The sequence below is a fragment of the Montipora capricornis genome, chromosome 2, assembly GCF_036669925.1.
Source record: "Montipora capricornis isolate CH-2021 chromosome 2, ASM3666992v2, whole genome shotgun sequence".
Classification (NCBI taxonomy): Eukaryota; Metazoa; Cnidaria; class Anthozoa; order Scleractinia; family Acroporidae; genus Montipora; species Montipora capricornis.
The window spans coordinates 62,464,215-62,489,341 of record NC_090884.1 but is presented as its reverse complement, the minus strand read 5'-3'; the positions used below and the strand labels follow the sequence as shown (position 1 = coordinate 62,489,341).

The window sequence follows — 25,127 nt, the reverse complement described above, 5'->3', positions numbered from 1 at the left end:
AGCATGATCACGTCGGCAAATATTCGAACTTTCACCTCTTGAACTCGTTCCAGTTTCTCCAAATGAGCCTGATGTTCCTCAATAAGCGAAGTGTCTCTTGGTCTCCAGTCTCCAAGGTTTTCCTCTCCTCTCACGTAAATCCTAGACGTGTCCATGACCACTCTCCTTTTCGTCTTTAACACTGAATTAGACCAAAGAAAGGCAAAAGACGACTCTCAGTCTGTGTAAAAACGCCACAAAATTTAGAAAAGAGAATTTTTGAAATTGAAACAAAAGTAATTGTTCACAATAATCATCGGCATAGCTTTCAGTTCAGTTAATGCAGATTTTAGAAAACGAGGCTGCTGGAGCTTCTTGGATAGATAAAAAATAGCAAGGATTCAGTTAACCAATAGTTTCTCCAGGTGTCTCCACCGGTCTATGCCCTAAAAAAAAAAACCTTATGAATCTCCCATTCTGAAGTTCTTATGGATACTGAGAACGAATTTTTCCAGTTTATCTAGTGAAAAATAAAGATTTGTCCCAAACGAGACCAGGAAATGAACCGCTTGGAAGCTCCTCTTAAAGATGTCAATTGAGTTAAAATCACATAAGGTTCGGCACAAGCCCACGCAATCTTAGAAAGGTACTTACACTGGCCTCGTTCGTCAGCTGGATGAAAAACCAGCTCGTATATGTCGCTGAGTTTATCACTGAAATAAATCCAAAATAAAGGTTACATATGACTAGATCTCAACAATTTCAAAATGCTGAGGTCTTTCCTTGCTGCCAAGTTATTTCATTCATGTTACAAGTGACAGAAACAAAGTAGAACAGAGTGAATTACAAGAACATATTTACGATATGGGCTAAGTAACTTACTTCTCAGGATGCCTCGGCGAACCAAATAAACTCCAAACGGACCTGAAAAAGGTAATCATATATGTAATAACTGTCAAGATCTGAATCTGAACTGTTTAGCAAAGTGTCTTACGAACTCACCGAGGTGATGTTTTGGAATCTCTCCCAAACACGCAGAAAGAGAGGTCCTTGGTAACACAAGTCGCCTGACAACAGTTTTCCATCTGTAAGCAAAAAAAGCTGTAGTTGGCAATTAACTAACGAAATCTCCAACTTTTGCTGAACGTGTTACATCAGTCATTGATATACCGTATAAAACCTAATGACGACCAAGTGATTCAGTATAAAATTAACTATCAAAGGGTAATTTGGAGTGCTAGAAATCTCAGGAAATCTGTGCTTTAGCCCAAGTATGAAAATGACTGAACTCAAACTAGGTAGAGGTTTGGGTCCATTTTCATACCTCTGACCAGGGTGGGTCTATTTCTATTCTTCAGCTAACGCCTCATGTGGATTTCAGGACAAATAGCTCTATCAAACGTAATTTTGGTCTTGCTTGTTGCTACGCGGACACCTTTTGGTTTTTGTTTTAAGTTCACAGTAAGCACGTAAGCACGGGGGAAGCGTTGAAAACTGACCTCAAGATAAGCTGACATGGTAAGGAAAACCAGCTCTCCGGATGGAGTCACCCTGCAAAGCATCATACACAGTGTGGTTTACTCCTGATGACAAACAGAAACAATTACCGAAATAACCACTTATTGACCAGACCTCATACCTGTTTAGTGAGATTGAGTTATGAAGAGACGAGTCCCAGGCCGCCTCGAATCTGTACACAGATTTGTTTTCATCCGGGTGAGACTGGATCTCGTGCAACACGACACTCAAAGAAACCATTTCAGGTGAAGTTTCTGCTGGTGTAGAAGGTGCAAGTGAAGTCCTGACACGACCTATGAAAACGAAAGGAGTTAGAATCTGATAAGTACCTTTTAATGTTTTGTAATTTGAGGATAAAAACACACGTACCGATAACAACGTCTACAACTCGTCGTATTCTAACATCTGGAGAGTTCTCATGTATCACAGTGACCACAAGTCGCCTTTGGATTCCCTGAAAAGAAAATTAGACGAATGGGTGTAAAGTCACCCATCGAGGTGCCGAACACAGGAGTCGTGTTGCTTTACCTGAATAATACAAACCCAGATACTACTACTAAGCTCAGAGTACTTATTAAATACACAAAATGCACGGATGAAAGGAAGAAATTCTGTTTTTTTTTTCTTCAGTTACCTGATGAAGAAGAAAGACACCGCCACAAGAGATGTTCTCATTTTTACGTCTGACAACACACGGTAAATAACTGAAAAATTAAAAAAAAAACTTTCCTTTTACAAACTTTTGTCGATACATACTTAATTGCCACTCCCCAAAGGGGCTTTTCAGGGCCTATGAAACACAATCACAAATAAAATAACAAACAACAACAACTGATTTAGAATCCCAACTGTATAGTCGTTCTAGCGCTGGAGCACTAATCGGGGACAGTGCCAACTGAAATTAACAATTAACGCAAATCAACTCGAATAATAAGGTAAATTTGGTCGATATTATCAAGAATCTCCGGCTAAACAAACGTCAATGACTACAGAAAAGCGCCAATTTGACGTCGGAATTACGTTTAGGTTTGTCTCTAATTTGCATAAATGTCATCGGCGTGGGCATGATGGTAGAATAATTCCCTACCACCTAGTCAATCAGAGCAATCGTTGTATCGGCAACAGGCACTAGCTTTATTATAAACGCCTCTTACAGACTGTGTTCAATGGCTGAACTAAATTTAAGGCCCGTATTTTTCCGAGCCGGAGTGCCCTGGGGTCGTAAATTCAAGAACCCGCACTGAGCTTACAGTAGGACCTGAGAAAACGAAGTTAGCAACGTATTTATCATGTTCTTCAAGACACAAAATCACAATTATACCAAGGCCGCGAAGCGGCTTGCCTGTATAATAGTCCTTTTCACGGTTAGTTTTTCTCCTTTGCTTTACAATGTAATCTAACGTGTGTGCGAGGCAATTTCGGGTTAAAACTACAAAATAGCCCGAATTTGCCTCACATACATGCTAGGTTACATTGCAATGCAAATGAGAAAAACTAACCATGAAAAGAGCTATTGCAATTATAGTAACAAACGAAGTGAGAAACAAATGAGATAACATCAGGAAGAATCCCACTTATTGTGCTACGAACCACTCAAAGGACAAAAAAAAAAGGCCAGATATGACGTAGTGCCATAATTCCCTGCGGCCATATAACACGTCGCTGGCATGTGATACTCCATACTTTCAACGCTGTGAATAGCAAGCACCACGGGTCTTATATTGGCACACCAACAGGGCATGGCGCCTGTATGATGCAAAAAGACACTGACCGGGAAGGGTGGGTGGGTCCTAATATGTTTCTCATTTCGTTTGTCAATATAATTGCAATTACAATCGTGATTATATTACAAAAACTCCGTTCGGAATATTTGAGATAACATCAGGCAGAGTTCAACGCAAAAAAAGAGGGTCAGTCAGACAACTGGTGATATTTTAATGACACTTTAAAGACAAAAAACCTCGAAGTGACAATATCAAATCGTTGATCTAAAGATCCGCAGTGACGGGGCTCAACTCAAGATGAGCGTACAGCGGAAAAACAGGCTCATTGAAGAACTACATGAGCAAACGCTGAGCTGTGAACAGGTTTGTAATAAAACCTCTGAAATTTGAGAGTAGACCAAGCGGTCATCCTTACAATCTCCAACAAGGGAACATTGGAATCGGTTGCTGCAGTAGTTGAAGCTCCACGCACAGAATGTGCCTTGAAGATATTGGTGTCGACACCAGAAACCTTGAGTGGCGAACGAAGCCACCTCCGGAAGGACGGTGCCGTAATCGGTTTGTGAGGCTTTACATAAAGAAAAACTACGGATCCACATTGGAAGAGGGAGAAAACGGCTGAACAAACCGCACGTGTGGCTTTTAAGTACGAGCATAATGTCTCAATCGGGCAGAGTCTGGAAATCGAGCAAAAAAGGCCTTCGGAAGTCGATCGGAGAAGCCCTGTTTACGAGGAGCTGAGAGCGTTAACTCCACGGCTCCTGGAAAGGCTGCGGTAGTGCCGAAGATCCGATTTTGTTAGCGCCGAGACTCTTTCCAGGCAGGCTAACCAGAATAACATGGCAAGGTTAAGCGATAATTGCTTTGGAGACAATAACCTGTTACCACCAAGCGATGCAAGGTATTTAGTGGCAAGAGTTACGTCCCAAGTGTGGGAGTACCTAGGTTTAGGGGGACGGCTATTGAATATTCCTTCCAGTAGCTGGGTAACTGAAAGATGTTGACCCACAGGAAAACCATTGAAACCTAACATAAAATTGTAAACTGTGTAATAAGCAGTCTGGCTAAAGTCCCCCGAGAAACATTGTAAATTAGTCCTGAAAAGCCCCGAGGGGAGAGACTAATAGCTTCACTCACTCACTCACTCACTCACTCACTCACCATCCACCTTGGCGTGGCTGTGGAAATAGCTTAACGGGTAACATTAACTAAGCGGTAAGCCGCTCCGACATTGAAGAACTCGGTTAGCTAGAGTAGGATGTCAGCTAAAGATGCCGAAAAGGGATCAACCTTTCTTTTATCACACCAGCAACTCCAGCGTCCTTAAGCTGATCTGTACTTTTTTCGTGAAGGGAAGGAGTATCTTGATAAAGTTGGTAGCGGAGATGTGAAACACGGCTAGGTGCAATCTGGGAAACATTGGGTGAGTCCTTTGACTGTCTGATGGATCCCTCAAAAGGTGTCTGGTGGTTGGGATGAGGACTGGTTGCTCGACCACAAGGCTCAGGAGGAGCGGCCACCAAGGCTGTGCTTGCCAGAGGGGTGCAACTAATATGATGTCTGCTTTGTCCTGAGTTACTTTGTTCAATACAGCTGGAATCAGATTAAAAGGTGGGAACGTATAACCCTTAAAGAGTGCCTAGTTTCATTGTCAGAGCATCCGCATGCAAGGCCTCTGGGTCCAGTCTCCAGCTCAAGTACTTGGGGAGCTGGCCGGGCAGGCGAGAACCAAACAGGTTGATTTCGCATTCTTTCAGAAAGGGAAAGAAAATCTGAGGCTTTATCTTCCATTCGCTGTTGTCGTTGAACACCCTCGATTCCGTGTCTGGAATAGTGTTTAGTTTGGCGGGAACATGTTGTGCGGACAACACTATGTTCCTCTCCAGGCACCACCTCCAGAGTTCCAAGTTAAAGTTATGATGAAAGTCGACCTGGCAACCGGCGCCCTTGTTGTTGACATGGGCTATTGCTGTGGTGCTGTCCATTCCGAGGAAGGCAACTCGGTGAGAATGATTCTTCAGAAAGGACTTTAGGCAGCTTTGAGTTCTAATACGTTTATATGAAGTGTGCTTTCCTCTTACGACCAACGCCCATTTGTGCGATGCCCTTAGCAGACCGCACCCCATCCTGTCTTGGATGCATCTGTCGTTATGAGCAAGGTCAGGGATGGAGGTGTGATTGGGCTGCCATTCACTTTAACCCTAACCCTAACCTTAACCTAACCCTGTCACTTTGATTTCCAGCATCGTTGAAGGACTTATTAGCCTCCTTTTGGGTTCACAAACCCCGGTTGGTGGCTCATTAGCCCAAGATGGTGGCTCATCAGCCCGAGTTCATGGCCTAAAAGTGGCAACAGAGCCCTCTTCTGATCTTCATCCGAAATCCTCGGGCGTTAAGGACGGCTTGGTGAATGCAAACGCTCTGAATCAACACGACGAGCATCATGTCTTGAACTCGAACGAGACCTGGATCTTGATCGGTGTCACCTTGACTTTTTCATTGCGAAGATCGAAGATATGCTTTTGAAAGGAAAGGGATTACTTAACTGATAGAAAGATGTCTCGAAAGGAGCCGAGATGGGACTTGGAACAATCGAAATAACGCAAAAAAGCGGTCACAACATTCACCTACCTGTTCAAGTGTTCGTAGCACAGCAGGAAAGATGGAGTATCACATGTCAGTGGCGTGTTATAGGGCCGCAGGGAGTGATGGTACTACGTCACATCTGACCTTCCTTTTGTCCTTGCTCTGGGGGTATGGTTGTTTTCTTTAGACGCGTTAAAGAGTGGTTCGTAGCACAATAAGCGGGATTCTACCTGATGCTCTCTCATATATTTCGCATGGAGTTTGTGTAATATAATTAAACTTTTCAAGTAGCGATTCATTGACCGATTATGGCTCGTGTAGTATTCGCGAGATGTAATAAAAATCAAGGGCTTAGCTTCTGAAGAAACTGTGTGTTGGGCGGATTGTACGATGAGTAATGTTTGTAATGTTAGTTGCCATAATTACTTAAAAAAAAAAGAAAGAAACTGAGGTGCTGCGTCAGTGGGGAGTGATACACGAAATTCTGTTTCATCGAACGAGGAAAGAAACTTAGGTTAAGCTTACAAATTTTTCTCTTGATAAAACCAACTTTTCAGATATAAGGCTGACAAACTTACACTCCAGTTGGTGTCATTTCGTGGACTTCAACCCACATCAGCAAATCAAATTTTAGCCCTCCTTCATCTGCACTGTAAAGCAACCAATGGTGTTAAGTGAATCGTAGCCACTTTAGAGGATAAGTGCAGTAAACGTAAAAAATTTAAATAAAATACTGCGTTCAAGGACGCAAAGTTAAAGATCCCTTGATTAGTAGGTTTTACAGATCATGTATTAAATGCTCTTCGTCCATCACTTTAACCGCCACCCAACAGAGAATGCATACGAGAAAAAGAGAGTAACAGGTAAATTGGAGTGCCCGGCTATTCACTGGAAAAAGATATCTTGTTTGAGAATATTAAAATTCTAATGAAGGCCTTTCCGTCTATTCCAAAAGGAAAGAACAACACTTGATTTTGCGACTGTTGTTACATTTTCATAGTTCCTTACCCGCAGAATTGATAAGGCAAAGACATGGTACACTGCGATTCTAAAGCAAAAAATAAACAACATCAGTATGATTCACAACCAACGGCTTTCCGACAGTTTTATTTCTGCAAAAATCTTAATTCAAAGCTTGTTTAGTTTACTGTAAATGAGTGTTGTCCTTAGTGGCGTGTATAATACATAGACGTAAATGAATCAAGTGAGGACTAACGCTACTGTTAACGTGATGAATGAAGTGCCTTCGCTGATCAACAGCATCAAGAACTTTTTTGTGCATCACCCAAGGAAAGAGAAAAATCTCTGACCTGGATTCACAGTAGCGTTACGCCTCACTTGATTCGTTAACACCTTGTCTACTTAATGTCTACAAACGCTAGAAAGTTTTGTCAGATACCATTTAGAGACTTTGATTCCAGTTTTCCTCCTCTTATGACGGCTCTGCAATGAATCAGAATGCATATAAGTACAAGCTTCAACAGTTAAAGTAATAATAATAAAAGAATAAAAGTAAATATTACAAAAAATGTATTTATAAAAAGGGGTATAGTTGAATGATTAATCAATAAAAATATTATGATTAATAGACAAAGAAAAAATAAAACAATAAGCATTAATAAAATAAACACATGAGATATCACAGGTTTTGTAATTATCATGCATCTTATATCACATATCATAAAATCATGCACCAACTCAAAGTGAATGTTCAGGCTAAATTTTTTGTAGTAATTTCAAGGAGAAGACTGTTTATTTTATCTCCACTTTTTTTCATTTAAAGGTCCGCCATTACTTGGTGCGGTTCCGACCAATAAGCAGAGCTGGTCGAGAAGAAAGTGATGTCATTTACTTTCTAGCTTAAAAATGCAGTGTGTGAGTGCGGCTTAGTATGCAGAACACGAATTTGACATTCTGAAAGCCAAAACCTGTCGTGCTGCATACTAATTCAGCCGTATTCACACACTTCATTTCTAAGCTAGTGAGTAAATGACGTCACTTTCTCATCGATCCAGATCGGTCAGAACCGCACCAAGGAATGGCGGACCGTTAAATGATTGCATAAAATCTCACATTTTGAGTATTCAGCACGAGAACTTGCGAAATGTGATTTTTGATCATAGTAGAACTTGAACAGATTGTAATTTGCCTGTTTTAGCTGTGATTGGTTGGGCCACAATTATTGCTTTCCAGCATTTTGACAAGCCAAATGATATCTGTGATGTGATCAGCATGTGATCAGCATATAATCTATGCCGAAAAAAAGATCAATAAACCAACCAAAGTCCATTTTAAATGTCCAATAACTACTTAGCATTTTTCAAGTTGTTAAATGAAGAATGTACAAGAGGTAAAAAAAAAGATAAGCAAAAAGCACGAAAAGCATATACTTGACATTTTCTCCATCTCCATTTGCATTTGGTGGAGCATGTTTGATTTGATACCCATTTTCTTTCAACTTTTCTATGGAGCAATGTACATGGAGTCATACCTTGGAAGGTTTTTACTGCAGAGATGCTGAGGAAGATGAAGATAATGTCCAAACACTTCAACCTGCAGGGGACTGGCGCTAATATAGTCGATGAAAGTTCTGTTAACTACCACGCCAACCTTAAAACAAATGAACTGAATCAATTCACTGATCAACTAATGCATAACTATTATTGAAAAAAACACAATCAATTAATTAATCAGCCTTTCCTTACTTGTGCTCATATAAATCTTATAATAACAATTCAACTACTTAAAAATAAGTTAAGAATGATAAGACAAATGTCTTGCGCGGAGTCACCAAAGTAGTTGACGCTTTCTAGTTGATTACCGTTTAGTGCTTGGTTTCTCCATTTTTCTCCCTTCCACTCAAAAGCGCAGTTCAACACTTTTTGAAACTATGCATAATGACTTGTGACTTAATTATTCTGCTACCACCTGAGCCCTTTCTTACCTTCTGGTTATAGTCGAAACTCAACGGTCCGCCATCTAAGTTATTTGGCACTGGCTCAGTGGAAAATCCTTCATCTTCTTCGCTACAAAGAAACCTGCAATGGTAAAAAAGCCGTTCATCGCTATTCCTGGATTAAAATACTACCAGGTTTTTATTTCTTTTGCTTTTGCTTTTGCTAATTACTTTTTTTGGGGGGAGGAGGGGAAATCGCGATTTGGCTGCGCGCAGCGGGAGTCCGATTTGTTTATCACGAGTATGATTACAGACCGAATAGGACGACGGGAAGCCCTCTTACCAATTAATTATAAATATTACAATTTCCTTGAAAGAAGAGCCAAGTTATGAAAGAAAGGGAAAATTGGCAATTAAAAACTGACAAAGGAGGCGTAAATTGTTTAACGTCGCTCTGAAAGGAGTCTGTACACTGTTTCTATGGCGATTGAAACCAAGGTTGTGATTGGTTGATTTAAACTACAATTATGAATGTGGTTGGTTGATTTAAACTACAACTTTAAATGTGATTGGCTTATTGAACTGTCCGATAACAACTTGGCAAGTGAATTAGTGGAAAAGACGAGTTTTTAAGCCAATCACAATCGAGGAAATTGTAATTTTTATAATTAACGGAGAAATATGTATTAAATAATTGTATGCGTGACCACAAACTACCTTTTGTGTTTTCATTGCACGCAATGCAATATCCGTTCATCGTATGACTCGGTTAACACATCTTACAGGGCTAATTTCTCCCGGTATTGTTAAAAAAGAGGTATGAAATATTTTAAACTATCATCGTAGAAACTTGTAAAGCATCTTTTTACTGGTTTTGATTGGAGTCAACGCCGTTAACAACAGTTTTAAATGTCAACAACTATTCTACGATCGCACTTAACCATACGGTTGAGTCACGGAACGGGGACTTTGGACTTAGGACTAAGGAATTGAAATGGATATTGACCAAGATATTGTAACAAAAAATCCCTAAAATATTGTGAATGTTAAAGGAAATCGACTAAAATTCCTTTGCACAAAGTGTAAGCTACCCGTAGCCTTTTGTTGAGATAACGACCACAATTCGCATGCAAGAAAGAAAGGTAAAGGAGGGAGAAAAGGGAAATAAACTAATAATTTAAAAGCTGACCTTGGGCTACTCCTGGTGTGTTCTGCGCTTGAGTCTTAAACCTTACCGTATCTGGCAGAATACGTCTGTGTACGGAACTGGGATTCCTTGAGCCCGCAAAACGGTGACACTGATCACGAAAGGTTGGCCAGTATGAAGTGTTCCCTTGGAATACGGAGGCTCTGTTGCTGCTGTATCTGCTTCAACAGCCTCCTCTGCTGCCTGTTAGCGAGAAAAAAACACCGTCAAAAGTAATTCGCTTGCCAAAAATAACAGAAAGGATTTCAGCTTGGCTCGATTTCACCAAAATTATCAGTCTTAGCAGAACAAAACTAGCAAATAAAGTCCCTGCAAAAAATGTTCTTAAAAAGAAAAAACAGCATTCGAAGCGCGTCTCTTTAAGAATCAAGTGGAGTTAAAGAAACGATATGCATAACAACACTTCTTCGGAACAAGAACCAAGAAAAGAACAAGAACCAAGAAAATGCACCACGTGACCTAACCTGGACATTAGGAATATCTTTTAGATCATTAGATCTAAATCTTATATTCCCTCGGTTTTCACATGGAAACTCCAGCCACATCACGCTTGGTCGCCCCGCTTCATTCACGCCCCACATCTGCTCATCTGTTGACACAGCGGTTCCAAAATTAATTCATTTAGGATAAAACGGCCTTCTTTGACTGTGGTTTAAAGTTAAGTTTCCTTTGAATTATCAAACAAAAGAGGAAAGTTAATACTGTACCTGTACATTGTTGAATACCGATGACCAGATGACCTTGTACGTCTCCTGATTCGCTTACAATTGGCACCTTCTGCTCCAGAGGAACACCATACAACAGGTTACTCAGGTACACGAAAGATCTAAGAAAAACGACCCATACTTTTGTTTCTATTACAAAAAGGAATAAATAATCAAGTAAATGAGAAATGTACCTCCCAATCAGTCTGAACCAAGGAAGCGAATCGTAGAATGGATCAACGAAGTCATGAGAAAGGATGCTGCTGGAATCGGCTGCGGTGTCGTACATTAAGCGCATGTCTTCAAGTCGATCCCTACAAAGTAAAACAAAAAAACAAAAAACGAGGCAACGGCTTAGGGTCTATTAACAGAGACTACGGTATATGAAAAGAACTGGGAGTCCGGCTGGCGCATTGGTCATGACCCTTGCTTAGCACCACTGCTATTTTGTGCGGTCTGAATTACAGTCGACCTGACTCCAGGGTTTTTCTCCGAGTTCTCTGGTTTTCCTCTCTGAAAGTCATCACAGTAAATTACATCTGGCTGAGGTGCTGTGCTCCGACATCAAACACGGACCGTATAGCTGGTGCAAGAGGTGCCTTAAAGTGTGCTTTTGGCTCGATATTGCGAGCTGCGCCCTTAAAATATTTCGTTCAAAAGGCGACAAGAAAGGGTGATTAACACAGCCATCTATTCTTTTCTATTGTGCATATCAAACAACAATTTTTGTTTAAATCATGATTTTTAGGATTTCAAATACGATAAAAGGTGTAAACTAGAAGGCTTGGTCAGTATCAGAGCACACTCATTTTCGGATGTAAATTTAAAGAAATTGCAACTGACAAACAGTCTTTGCATTTTCCACAAACAGTAGTGTTTAAAAAACGTTGATAACAAAGTATCACATCCATCTAGTGACTCAACTGCAGCGAGTGTATTTTAAGGTGGCCCACAAATGGAGGTTGTGACGTTACTTGGGCGAATTACCTGAGAAGAATTTCATTTTGCATAAATTTTTGACTTCATGCAGCTGGTGCTTAAATGTTCCCACGAGTCAGAGACAAACACTTAACGTTAATTTTATCGACAAATCTACCAGTAAAATAATGTGGAAGAGCGGTTACCGTAGTTTGGCCAGCGACCAGAAGTGTGAAGCGCCATTCTTCATGTCCTTTACATCAACAGCTACTACAGAGGTATGGGGTGTGTGTTTGACATCACTTGCAAGGACTGATGGCCAAGGAGTGTAGAGTGTGTCAGTCAATAGAGTGAATTGAAACTCCACCTGTGCGAAGTAAAACGCAACGTCAGTTTTGCGAGGACACTCGAGTCACCATTGAGAAATACATCTTTATTCTCTAATATTACCAAGGTTACCATTCACCCGGCCATCTCTTTTATACACAATGATAATTAATAATAAAAATAATGAACTTCATTTTGGTGTCGAGTCATTTAGTGCTGGGGGCACTAATTGAGGATACTGTACATTGAAATCAAATCAAAAGTTTTTTTTGGGAGAGGGTAAAAGCAGAGTACCCGTAGTGTCTCGAAGCAGAGTTGAGAACCAATTAACAAACTCAGCCACTTATGTCCAGAAATGACCCTAATTAGATGCACACCCAATTTTGACATCCAACACGAAGTGACCATTAATTCTAAGCATTTCCTACCTATTTACAACAACAAGGTAAGGGTGAAGGTTAGCGTTATTTTTAGTTTTGGGGTAAATGCAGCTGTTAATCTTTACTTGAGGAGCAGCGTTTGAGAGAAAAGTTTGTGACGTTAATTGTTTGTATTCCGAGAAACGAGTAATGTTGGTTGAGGTTGGGGAGATGAGCAAGGGGACACTTCGTGACGCTTATTGAAATCCGCGTGCATTTAATTAGGCTCAATCCTGGACATAATATCACTCAACCCACTTATGACACTGAGCCCAGGGCCGGGTTGTTCAAAGCAGGATTAAGATAACCCAGGGTTAGTGCGAAATGTTAATTTAGAAATGAAAGTTTAAAAAGCAAATTCAGTTTAATTCTTTTTGTGTACAATTTAATGATTGAATGCTGTTAAAAGAACAAACAAAATTATCAGAGAAAATGCTTTTGAAGAAGAAAACAAGAAATCCGGATTAAATTTAACTCCAGGTTAGTGGTAATCGGCGTTCGAAAAAAAAGGACCCAGGAATCGAAACAAGGCCACAATGGTGCCGGGAAGGCGAATGTTCTCACCACTTCACCATCCTTGCTCACCGACATTTGCGAGAATGCCATCTTTGCAAAATTTCCGTCCTTTAGCTCACTGCCAGGTCATCCTAACTAGTAATCTTTATTCAACCTTTATTAAAAAATTTCTAGTCCTACAAAGGGGTGCCATCAGGCAAGACGTCTAACTAAAGAAAATCAAATGAGTTTAGAATAATGATAGCCTTAATAGACTTTCCTACAAAATATAAAATGAACAAAAATATCATAGGTTGGAAGGTTACAGGCTCGGCTCCTATTTGGGACATTCTGATTCTTTATTAAAGCTTCATAAACGAAAGGGTTTAAAAAAACACGAAAGGGTTATGAATGTCTCTAGGGTTAGAATCAACAACTGACAATTAACAGCAAGGCAATAATTCAAGTATTTGATTGGCTCGTTGCTGCGGTCTTGAAATCTCAGCTGACCAATTCACAAGCTACACTAAACTGTACCTTCTTTCTGAGCTCCACGCTGATGGCATTTGCTTCTTTTAAAAGAACTGCATGACTCAACAAGTCATCCTAAATCAAATTTTGATAAAATACATGTGAGGTCGTGATCAGTCATACAAGCCTTTGGGCATTTTGGAATTTTGGCTTTTTGACAACAATAACAATACTTTGAAATTTAAGTTTACAAGACATGCTTCGACATTCGTAGGTCATCTTTATTTGTAAATGTTCGTTGCAATTTGTGTTTTGTAATACAAAAATAACACAACAGAGTTCCCAGTTACAGTGATTACAATGTTGCTGTTATTAAACCGGGACAGACAAAGAAAGCAAAGATAAATAAAACATGCACAGAGTGATCCGACCTGCGCTATATGGAAAAGAAGGGATAAATTCATGTTTTAATAAACGTATACATTAATCAAATGGTCCACATAAAAAAGGTGCCAGGGCAAATTCGATCGCTTAGTCTACAAAATGCTCCTCATTAAGAGTCTCAAGCCTAATTTGAATATCCAGGTGGACTCCTTACGTGCCAAACTTTTAAAATTAATTTTCATTGTTTCTTTCTTTCACTCTGCAGGTTCCTTATCAACTATTGTTCTTTTAGTATTTACATTTTGCAATTTCAAATAAATTTGACTTGATAATGACGTTAAGGTAACGATACTAAAATACTAAAGTTCTTAGTATTTTAAAGAAAGGTTTAGATATGTTTTATCACAGTTTTTTATACTTAAATGTTTTCTAAAATAACTTCTTCGTATCGACATTAATGTCTGTAACTGTCTGTTACTAATGATGATGGTTCCAAACATTCCAAACTACTTTGCTGAAAAAATTTTGAACCAGCAAAAATAAGCATAAATATGCTAAGCAAGTTCTGTGAGGTGATGTAATGTAACATCCATTTACAAAACCTTCCTTTTCAGAATAAATATAAAATCCAACCAAGAAAGATTTTGGTGGGAATACATACTCTGCAACGGTGCATACAAAGACTTCTGGCATGTTTTTCGCGGTTCACACAAAAATTAAGGAAATTGTCTTTTGAAGGTCGTGCTATTTTTTGTATCTTGTTTAGTAAGACGTCTAGGGCTTCCAAGGGCAAAGGCAAATTTCAAGTACCCTAGAACTTTACAAAATCTACCAACTGTCTTGAATTGTCTTGATTCTTGAATTTCAATAGTCAATTAATTTAATGGACTATTGAAATTCAAGAGCCTTAGACAGTTTTCACTGACTGAGAACTGCATATATCCACCCACCCTTAGTGAGGTCCACTGGTAACACTTCCACTTATCCACCACTACTTCAGCCAAATTGAGCTCTCTCTCCGTCAGTGGGCTCTCACCTGAAAAAAGAGCAAATTTAAAGACCACTCCTCCCAATGAAAGCAGAGAAGGCCATAGGTATGATGGGAGCAAACATATAAATAAAGGCACTTACTGTCAAAGCTATCAACATCAATGTCACTGTCTATTGATTCACTGGAAGGAACTGATGACATATCCATCTAAACAAAAATAAAAGCAACAACACGATTACCTTGGTTGCTACAGATGTGGCTTTGTAGCTCACGGATAGAGCAGTATACAAGTATCGCAAATGTCTGTACAGGTTTGCATCAAGTTCATGTAACCCCTCCATTTTTTATTCTTTGGGATTTGTAGAGCATAATCCCGACAAGTGCAAGAATAATCCCTTTCTTTTGATAGCTGATGTCTGGTGAAGCTATAGTAAGTTGCTGAAATTCACTGAGGGAGCAGAGTTGGTGTATTGGTGAGAGCCCTCGCCTTCCACCAATGTGTCTCAAGTTCGATTCCCAGACACCGCATCATACGTGGAGTTGAGTTGGTTGGTTTTCCCCTCTGTTCCGAGAAGATACAGGACTCTTTGGGTACTCTGGTTTTACCCTCTAAATAAAAAGTAACATTCGAAATGCAGCGCTTTAATTTGACGTGATTTGATTGGAAGTGATCAGTTCAAGAAAGCAATTATAGACACTACAAAATAATTCAGTGGATTAACATAGTTTATTTACAAACCCAGAGAAACTTGTTTCACCAGAAGTTGCAGTAACTTAAATGCACCAATCCTATTTTGACAAAGATCAAAACGCACAACCTCACCCACACTTTTTTCAAGTTTAGGATCAAAGAAAGAATATCGTCATTTTTAATGTTTATACCCATTCATCTTTTATTAGAGACTTTGAACTTTAGAAAATGACATTTAAGTTTTTAGGAAAGTTACAGTGAAACCGATTGTTCGTTTGCGCGCCACTTTGCAATATTGTCACGCAATGTTGCGTTTTTGATTGGCACTAAGCTCCGAGCAAGTTGCGGGTTCAAATTTCCCAACGTACGCACAGTTGAAATCCAATGGTATGCCTGTAATTACATTGCGAACCTTCCATCCATAGTCGGTTTGGAATTGACAACTTTAAATTTTGGAACGCCCTTCAAATGGATTTGAAATGATTAATTTCTTCGAAGAACGTTTACGCGTGGAATCCAGTAAAGGCGAACGAAGATGCTGTTGTATGGACTTTCACCACGCTAAGAAATCGTGTTGTTGAATTTATATTTCAACCCCCTTACAGTCCTGAATTTAATTCTTGTGAGTTTTGTTTTATGTCGATGAAGGCATATTTGAGACAACACGAATAGTTTTCACAGAACTTGCGATAATTCAAGGTTTGCAAACAACCACGCCAGCGATACATTGTGGATTTGTCATTTAAGCATTAATTTTTGCACAGCCTCACGAACCCTACCCAATGTTGAGTTATTATGCCGTAAATTTATATAGTAAAAAATAGAGATCAAGGTCGTTTTCAACGGGTCCAAATACCTGACTCTGCATGGGAACGTAAACAGCTGGCAGCAAGTTGAAATTTGAACTTGCAACTTCCTCGGAGCAAACTGCCAATCAAAACACCAACATAGCGTCACAAAATTGCAAAGTGGCACGCAAATGAACAACCGATTTTACTGTAAAGTATTCAGACAGTATTAAATTTCATGAATTCTTACTGCCATGTAGAGTAAAGTACCAAGTTCCAGGTAAACTGTTTTGATGGGATGTGTGCAAGTGTTTATCACAAATCTACCTAGTTATATTATGGTTAAAGAGTATTAGTCCGTCCACTCGGTATCACAGGTTTTAGAAAGAATACCTTTATAGGATTATTCTCTGTTGTTGTTGATCGCCCTTGGCGAAAATGGCCCAATTCCCTCGGAGAAATTTGAATTTGCGCAGTTTTTGATTGTGGATAGATGAATAATTTTTTCTTATAAGGCATTGAACCATGTTGAGAATCATACTAAGGAAAAAAAAGACAAGTTAATCAACGGAAAGACAAGTCCAATTATTTCACACTTGGTTAAACAACACATAATTTTCATTTTTTTCAGATACAACATGTACCTTTCAATCATTTAACAGATGCTATATCAGGTTGTAGACAACAAGTTAGAGTTTAGAGGTCAATGTATGTTGGCCAGATACAACTACTGTAGGTGCGTTAAGAACACCTTGCATGCAAGTTTCCAACATTATTTTTCAAATGGGTCAGTAGATCACAAAATAAATGTTTTTTTTTAAAGTGATGTCAAAATGAGTTGCACTTGATAAACCTCTTTCAGTTAAGAATAGTCTTGAATAATTGTCAGAAAGGTTCCCTTTTTCACAAACCATTGATATTCCGCATATTCTCAACATTTGTCCACATTTTATCCATGAAAGAGTTCTGCTAATGAGAAAACTCTCAAAGAGTACATCATGTGACCTCCATTGTACAGCAGAATGTTCATATCTGGAAAAATGGGGGTTACTGATCACATGCAAAAGGATGTACCTGTAAAAATACTCTTAAGTCACCTAAATTGCAATTAGTCATGTTTCAACTGTGGTATCTTAATAACTTTGTCATTTCCATAAGGTCACAATAGTACTTTGTCATTAAAATAAATAAAGAATTAATTAACTGATTTCTTAATTTTTATGTTTTTATGCAATTTTATTTTATTTAATAACATGTGATTATTAGCAGAGTCAGGACTTGTTTTAGAAAGAGGCCCACCTAGAATAGCTTTGCTGATTGCAGGTCGCCTAGGACTGTATTAAATGACATTGCATTGGTATTAAATAAAATAAAATAAATTGAAATTGAAATTGAAATTTAGTGCTTCTTTTAACATGGCCCAAAAGAAAGTGATTTTGTGTTGACAGTTTCAATGACTGTAAGCCACCTTTTTCAAAACTTACACGGTGACTGTCATTAGTTTTGATAAAGATGGCTGTATTGAAACAATGAGAAATCACTTCCTTTTGCACTGTTACCCTTTCCGTCTTAAGAGTGACACTTTTAGATTTTACTCTGCCTCACGCCAGACGATTTTACTCGTCAATGGGGGACACCTCAGAGATCAAAGGGTTAAAAGAGCAAATCTAGTTCTCAATTTTGCTAGCCTGATGAATTTCTTCAACATCTTAACTGATTATACCTGCCGTTGCAATTCCTGCAGCCTGGTTTCAAATGTCTACAAAGGAAAATAAACACAAAAACATGAGAAAGACCTTCAAGGGGATCCTACAGTAGCATGGACCATTGTGATCTAGATGTCTCTTCAATTTATATCCTTCAACTCTGATAGCTGCAGTTTTCCTAATGAAAGCAGTGTTATCAATATTCAATCCAAGTCTTCCCACCAATTTCAATCTCAGCTCCTATTTGCATTAATTTTACTGTCAGTAGAACGCATCCTGAACTTGACGCACAAGAAGCCTGGGCATGAGCATTAAGCATGGAGTATCTTGATTTTTGGGCGGGTGGCAAGGTACCGGAAATGGAAATACTTGGATTTGGCATGGTGCGTGCGCTCCTAAGGACAAAGCAGCACTGTGCACTCAAGTGCAAATAATGAGAAAAGGAGGTAGTGAGATGTGATTCAGCTTGGTAAGGTCAGCATCAGTCCTTTTATAAAGTCAAAATTATGTTCCTTAAAAAGGCCATAGATGTAATACAATGAAGCCTCCTCAGCAAGTTGTTTATTACCGTTTTAAAAATGTCAAGAAACCTCAATATTCCAGCTACGACAAAGCAAACGAGGCAATCATCCTGTCAGATGTAGGTAGACGGTCCACTGGAGAACAAATAACTTGCGTTCATGTCCTTTTTTGTCACAATTCTTATTAATTCCTTCTTATAAAAAAAAAAGAATGGAAAACCTTTCCATCTGATTCACAACCCAGAAACTCTAACTGTGTAAATTAGGTTCAAGTGCAACTTTATTTCCAGGGTCTCTTGGTCTCTCACAGCCATTCTTTGCAATGTCATGCAACACTCCGCAGCCGCAAAACACTTGCTTTGGTTACTTTGGACTACCACCATGCTGGTTGAACCACTTTCCCAAAAATCCAATAAACCCTAATGAATAAGGGTTCCTTGTCAACCTGCGTCAACATATACCACACCATATTTAGCAAAGTTCTCGCAGCCTTAATTTCAATGGCAAAATTTTGAATGCACTTACTATCCCTGATTACTCCTAGTTTGTAAAAGCACACTAATAATACCAGTTTTTGTTGTTGCAGAAGCATATCTGCTTGATCTTTTTCTTTCTTGATTTGCTCCTCTAACTCTTGAACCCTGATGACAAAGATATATAGCACCAAGGATCAGTGCATAGAGAAATATCTGACCAATGTGACCCTCCCTGGATTGCCAGTTTTTTGTGGCAACTGATAAGGAACAGCTCTATATAATTGAGACTTCTTTTTGAGGCACCTAAGCTAAGTTTTGATAGTTGCTGAGGCACTCGAGAGAAGAAGAATTATTAAATCCTTCACCTGTCATTCATTTCCTTGATGTCCCATCCCTGTTCCCTCAACAGTTCCAGTACAGCGAATGACCAGTCTACAGGATCCTCGGCTTTTGTCTCACTTTTGCCTGCAGAAACAAAATGCGATTTTTCAAACTTTCTTATGACTGTTTAGTTTATTCAATTTGCAAAAGCTCGTCAAATTAACACCAGCTGAACTGGGAGAAACAGTGTTCATAGAAAGATAGAAAGTCCAACTTTGCTGTATGCATGTTCATAAAACTTGAGATTTGGTTATTTCACACAGAAAATTTGTGACAAAGAAATGTACAAAACTTGAATACATGTATACAGTATGTAGATGCATTATTTTGCTTATTAAAATTAATGTTAATGTTTCAGTGGCATTGATCAATTTCCCATTTCCTAGATCTCAAGGTCTCTACTGTTTGTTTTTTGGTCTTGATGTTTTTCAGGGAGGGGGACGGGAACTGTAATTATAAGATTGAGAAAAAAATTTTTTTACATAATGGGCAATTTAGTCCACGATTGTAGAATGAAGCTGTTTCATTAGTCCTAAAAGCACGTGCATCACAAAATTCTGGAAAACTGTCAACTTAGCAAACTATAGCAATAATTTGAGGAATTCAGATTTTGCTTGATTTCCTCTGGATGCGAACATGTATATCAATGAGTATGATGGGCCCAAAAAAAATTCAAGAAAATGTGAAGATTATCACTGCAACTGTTACTGAGTATCACCTGAAAGCTGTGCAAAATAAATACACACTTAAACATATCACACAGCTATTACCATTTATATCTTCAAGCAGATTTACTTGTGATTGCCGGATTCTTTCTTCACGAGCTGAGAATGATAATTCAAAAGATATGATTTGGGGTCATTTACCCTGATTCTTTGATTTAAGAATGGTTACGAACATGATAATACCCAATTATTGCTCATCCTATGATGCCTAACTATATAGTAATTCAATAATTATGGTAATGAATTCAAATCTGTTGATACTTGACTAAATATTCCATAGGAGCTGATTAGACATAGGGAAGTGATAGACAGAATCAAAACTCAATGCAACTACCATATCAGAAACAGCTCTCTCTCTCTCTCTCTCATGGATTTATTTTAAAAGCCTAAAACACTAATTCTCAAACAGGGATCCATGCAACAAGAACCACTTAGTTTGAATACACTAAATGCACCAATACATAAGCAAATGTTAATGCCTTGGAAATGCAAGTGTCACCTACGTAATTATATAACATTCCATCTCAAGTGGGAAATATTTATTTACTTTAATCCCACTGATTATTCATAAGGAGGAGAGTGTCAGATACCGTCAAGCCGTAGGTTCCTGGTTGTTATAGTTTTTTAATACCTTGATCAGGAAAATTAAACCTGAATACATGATTGTTTCCCAGAATGATTCGTGCTCCTAAAATGACAAACATACAAGTTTCATTTGTTACAATTTACTCAACATTGATAACACTGCATGATAGTGGTGAGTACAGCAGATTTGACATGAATGAAAGTCCAATCCTCACCTGACTTTAACACTGCGGATTCTGTCACCAGTTTCCCATTAACATAAGTATGACTGTTTTTGCAAGGGATTATTTTGACCACACCTTATAGAAGAACAACAGTTAGTTGGGTACCATACTTTTTCCTTTGTGTTAAGTTATAAAAATTTACTTCGATCAAAAATGGGAAACCTCATCTAGAACTTTTAAAATAACATTTATCAAACAATGCTAGCCATGCCTGGTGTATGTTCAAAGATGCAGTGTTCTTGCAGAATGTTTTCTCCATTCAGCTGTATGTCTTGATGGCTTCTAGCTCCAGCTTGACCAACCCTGAAGTACAGAACATAATGTCTGACAACACGCAATCACAACCAATAATGGATCATCTCATAAATGCAATATGTAAAATTAATAAATAAAAAAAAGACAAGAGAAAATTACCTTGTAATTCCCTCCTTCACATAATAGAGGAGGCATTCAGACATCAAGGGATCTTCATTTAAATTCACTACATGAGGTCTCTGTTTCAGAATGATACAGAAATCCCAAATGGTCACTTCAATTAACATTGTTTAAATATTTCATGCATTAGCACCAACATTATAAAACAAGATAGGTGAAAGTAGAAGAATGAATTTGAACTGGTTTTTTAACTTTTTGTTTTAAAGTTTACAACAGTATGACCATCCACACCAATAGCCACACCCATTTCAGCCAGCATTGCCTCTCTGTCAAGTGATATTTGATAACAAATAATAGATCTTTCATTACAATAACTAATTAGAATCTCAATCTGCATTCCACTGTAGTACCTCAAATCTCTATAATAGAAATTAAACATTCAGTCACTCTTGTACATTGGCATTGTTCTTAAATATTTCCTTTTGTATTCTCTGTCATTGTAAATATATTAATGAACTATTTTATCTTTGCTTCACCCAACTCGATTAGCTTTGCTAAATTTGGGTGGACAAACTTTTCATTGTGACTAGAATTGTATGTAAGAAATGTTGTTGTTGTTGTTAAAATATTGCTGTATCTTAATAGTGGAGCTCCCCGGGCCCCTTGGGCGCGCACACGTTGTTGTAATATTGAAACCTTTGGGGATCCCCTTAGGAGCCCCTGAGTGACTTACATGGACACCCCGAAAACCATGTGCGTTGTATTGGGACTTTTAAAAGCGACACGAACATGTTAGAATCAATAGATGTTACTAGTTGTTGAGTTTAGTATTGCTTGATTGAATGATATCATAACATGGTGTCAGAAGCGGTTTCCTGCCCTGCCGAATTGTGAGATGAGTTGACGGAAAAGCAAGTTTCCTGTGAGTTGTATTTTTGTATCTTGTATAATGGCCGAGCGAGATTCTCGAATGCCTGGTCTACTGTTTCTAGATGCGAATGCTGCTGAGAACTGGAGGAAATTTTTTATGCAATTTGAGATTTACCTTGTTGCGAAGGGCAAAGATGCTAAAGCGGACAAACTGAAGGTAAACTTGCTGTTACATTGTGCTGGGCCAGAAGCTATCGAAGAGTACAGTCACTTTGTGTTTACCGATGAAGAAGACAAAGATTGCTATTAAGATGTCTGTCGCAAATTCGAGGAATTGTGCCAGGGTGCTAGAAATGTCATTTATGAGCGACTGGTGTTATATCAGCAAAATCAGAAGGAAGGTGACAGGATTGACAATTTCGTCAGTGAACTGAAAAGACTGTCTTTAACATGTGAATTTAGCGACCTCCGAGAATCACTCATTCGTGATCGTATTGTCGGAGGAGTTTTGTCAGACGAATTGCGAGGTGAACTGCTGAAGAAACCAGATTTAACGCTGCAAACTGCTCATGATTATTGTGGTACATTCGAGGCAGCCGAACAACAGAAATACACGTTCAATACACCAACAGAGGTGGGTTCTGAACGTAACCTGCTCGTAACTGTAAGTTTTGTGGTTACAAGCACCCATTAGGGAGCTTAAGCAAGGACGACGACGACGGCTACAAGAACGCAACGAAACATTACGTTTAATTAGCAAAAACAGTAGTTCTACACGCTCTGCAAGTGCATTTTACATTTTAATACATTTCTTTGCCGTTCTCATCTTGACAACGACGTGAAATGATCAAATTTGAGGTCATGTGGAGGACGAGAGCACCTGACGATCAATTTTCAATTTTCTCTCTAAAATTAATATCCACACCGTTCTCACCAATTTTATTCTTGCAATGTGGATTCATATTCTCCTTGCCAAGCGACTTGGAGCAATCGCAAAATTATTACAGTAACAGGAAATAATATTTTTAGACAACGTTCTCATAGCCGTCGCCGTCGTCCTTGCTTAAGGTCCCTATTTACTCAGCCACCTCGCTGCCCAGCTCTTGGAAAGAAATGCAACAAGTGTAAGAAGGAAGGACACTTTGCACAAGTGTTCAAAGAATTAAGTGCTGAAGGTTCACTACTTGCAGCTGTGGAGCATGACCCTCCAACGACTCACGATGTGCACACTTATTTTGAATCAGTTGAGCTGGATAGTGTCTCCGGCACTCGAAAGAAATCTAGGAGTTTGATTACTGTCAAAATTGCTGGGAGGAATGTACAGATCAAGGCAGATACTGGTGCAGAAGCTACAGTCATTCCCTATGAGCTGTACAAGGAGATCACACACAAACCTCTTCAGGAAATTCAGCAACCTTTGAAGGGGTGGCTTGCACCTAAACCCATCCATCCAAAGGGCTCTGTGAGGCTTCCAACTCAATATGGGAGTCATGAACTTACTGTAAACGTCCATGTATAAGCCACACTTTTTTTCACAAAATTGAAGCCATAAATCAAGGGTGCGGCTTATCCATGGATACATCTGTGTTTGGAGTTTTAAAAAACCTAATTAATATTCATACAACTTCTTAAGATCTCAGTAAAGAAACATGAAAGAAACTGAGAGCATGTTGCTGTTGCTCATTGACTTTTTAATGAGTGGTGGCTCCTAAAGGAGCCGTTTTTGTCTTCGAGTGTTTATCAGCGAACCTTGCTCTCCAAGAGTTCTTTCAAGCTTTACTCGAACAAGTAAAAACCAACCTACAAGGAATCTCCATTCCTCCGCACAGCTGTTTGCAGTGACGTCTTCGGCCAATCACTTCCACGCATATCTTTCTGCCTTGTGCGATAAAATACCACAAAATTTGCGAATACTCGCAAGGTAAATGGCCGACTGTTTCATTGTCCTTGACCACCTTCTCGGCAAATTTGTCGACTGCATTATCAAGCTCCTGTTCTGCATGAATTTTTTCGCCTATTGCGGGTACAACTTTATAGACGTGGTCATGATACCCAGGCCTTGGCCCAGACTCCTCCCCACATTAAGCATTCGTTCGTTTTGTTTCAATATCGAAGGAATTTCAACTTTATGGTGAAACCTTGATTATTTGTCCTTGTTGGTTTATAGCAATAGAACGTTACTGGAACTTCAAACTTTATTGTATTACATTTTTTTCCAAAATCTGCGCATCTAAATTCGGGGTGCGGCTTATCTACGGATGCAGCTTATACATGCATGTTTACGGTAACCTGTTGCATCTTGTTGTTGATGGAAATTTTACAGCATTGCTGGGTTGTGATGCTTGTTTAGACTTAGAAGTCCTTGAGTTTATGAACGTTGAAGTGATAACTACTGCAGAGTCAAAACAACCAGAGCAAGAACTGCCAAGTTTCTTTCAAACCGATCCTGTGTTGCAGGACTATAAAGATTGTTTTAGTGATAAACCTGGCAAGCTACCAAACAAGTACATTTGGAAGTTGACCTGTCAGTTCCTCCAGTGGTACATCCTCCCAGAAAAATTCCAATTGCACTTCTTGAACCAGCACAAGAGAAGCTCACAGAGATGGAAGAAGATGGAATTATTGTAAAAGAAGAGGAACACACCCCTTGGGTTTCATCAATGCTAGTGATTTACAAACGGAAAGTGAAAGAAAAAAACACTCCACTCTCGAAGAATGATGTTCGAATTTGCATTGACCCAAGGGACCTAAACAAAGCTCTTAAGAGGCCTCACTATCCAATGGTTACTGTAGAGGAGGTTGCCAACCAATTATCGGGTGCAAAGAGTTTCATGTCCCTGGATGCTTGCAGTGGATACTGGCAGCTCCTGTGGATGATGAAAGCTCAAAGCTCTTAACATTCAATACCCTCTGGGGACGATATTGATTTACAAGGCTCCCTTTTGGCATCTCTTCTGCCCCTGAAATCTACCAAAAGGAGATGGACAAACTCTTCGAAGGGGTTCCTGTGGAGATCATAGTGGATGATTTTTGATACATGGTAAAGATCCAATCGACACTGATCAGAAATTGAGAAGAGTACTGGCTAGAAGCAGAGAAGTGGGATTGAAGTTCAATCCAAAGAAAGTGAAACTTCGTTTTCCTGAAGTAAGCTATGTTGGACATG

At 39.0% G+C, this 25,127-nt stretch overlaps 2 pseudogenes; one reads left to right on the top strand and one right to left on the bottom strand.

Moving 5' to 3' along the window:
• Window positions 1-25,127, bottom strand: part of LOC138037611 (kinesin-like protein unc-104) — a 44,947-nt pseudogene that overhangs the window by 5,555 nt on the left and 14,265 nt on the right.
• On the top strand, window positions 22,041-23,480 carry LOC138031726 (uncharacterized; annotated as a pseudogene).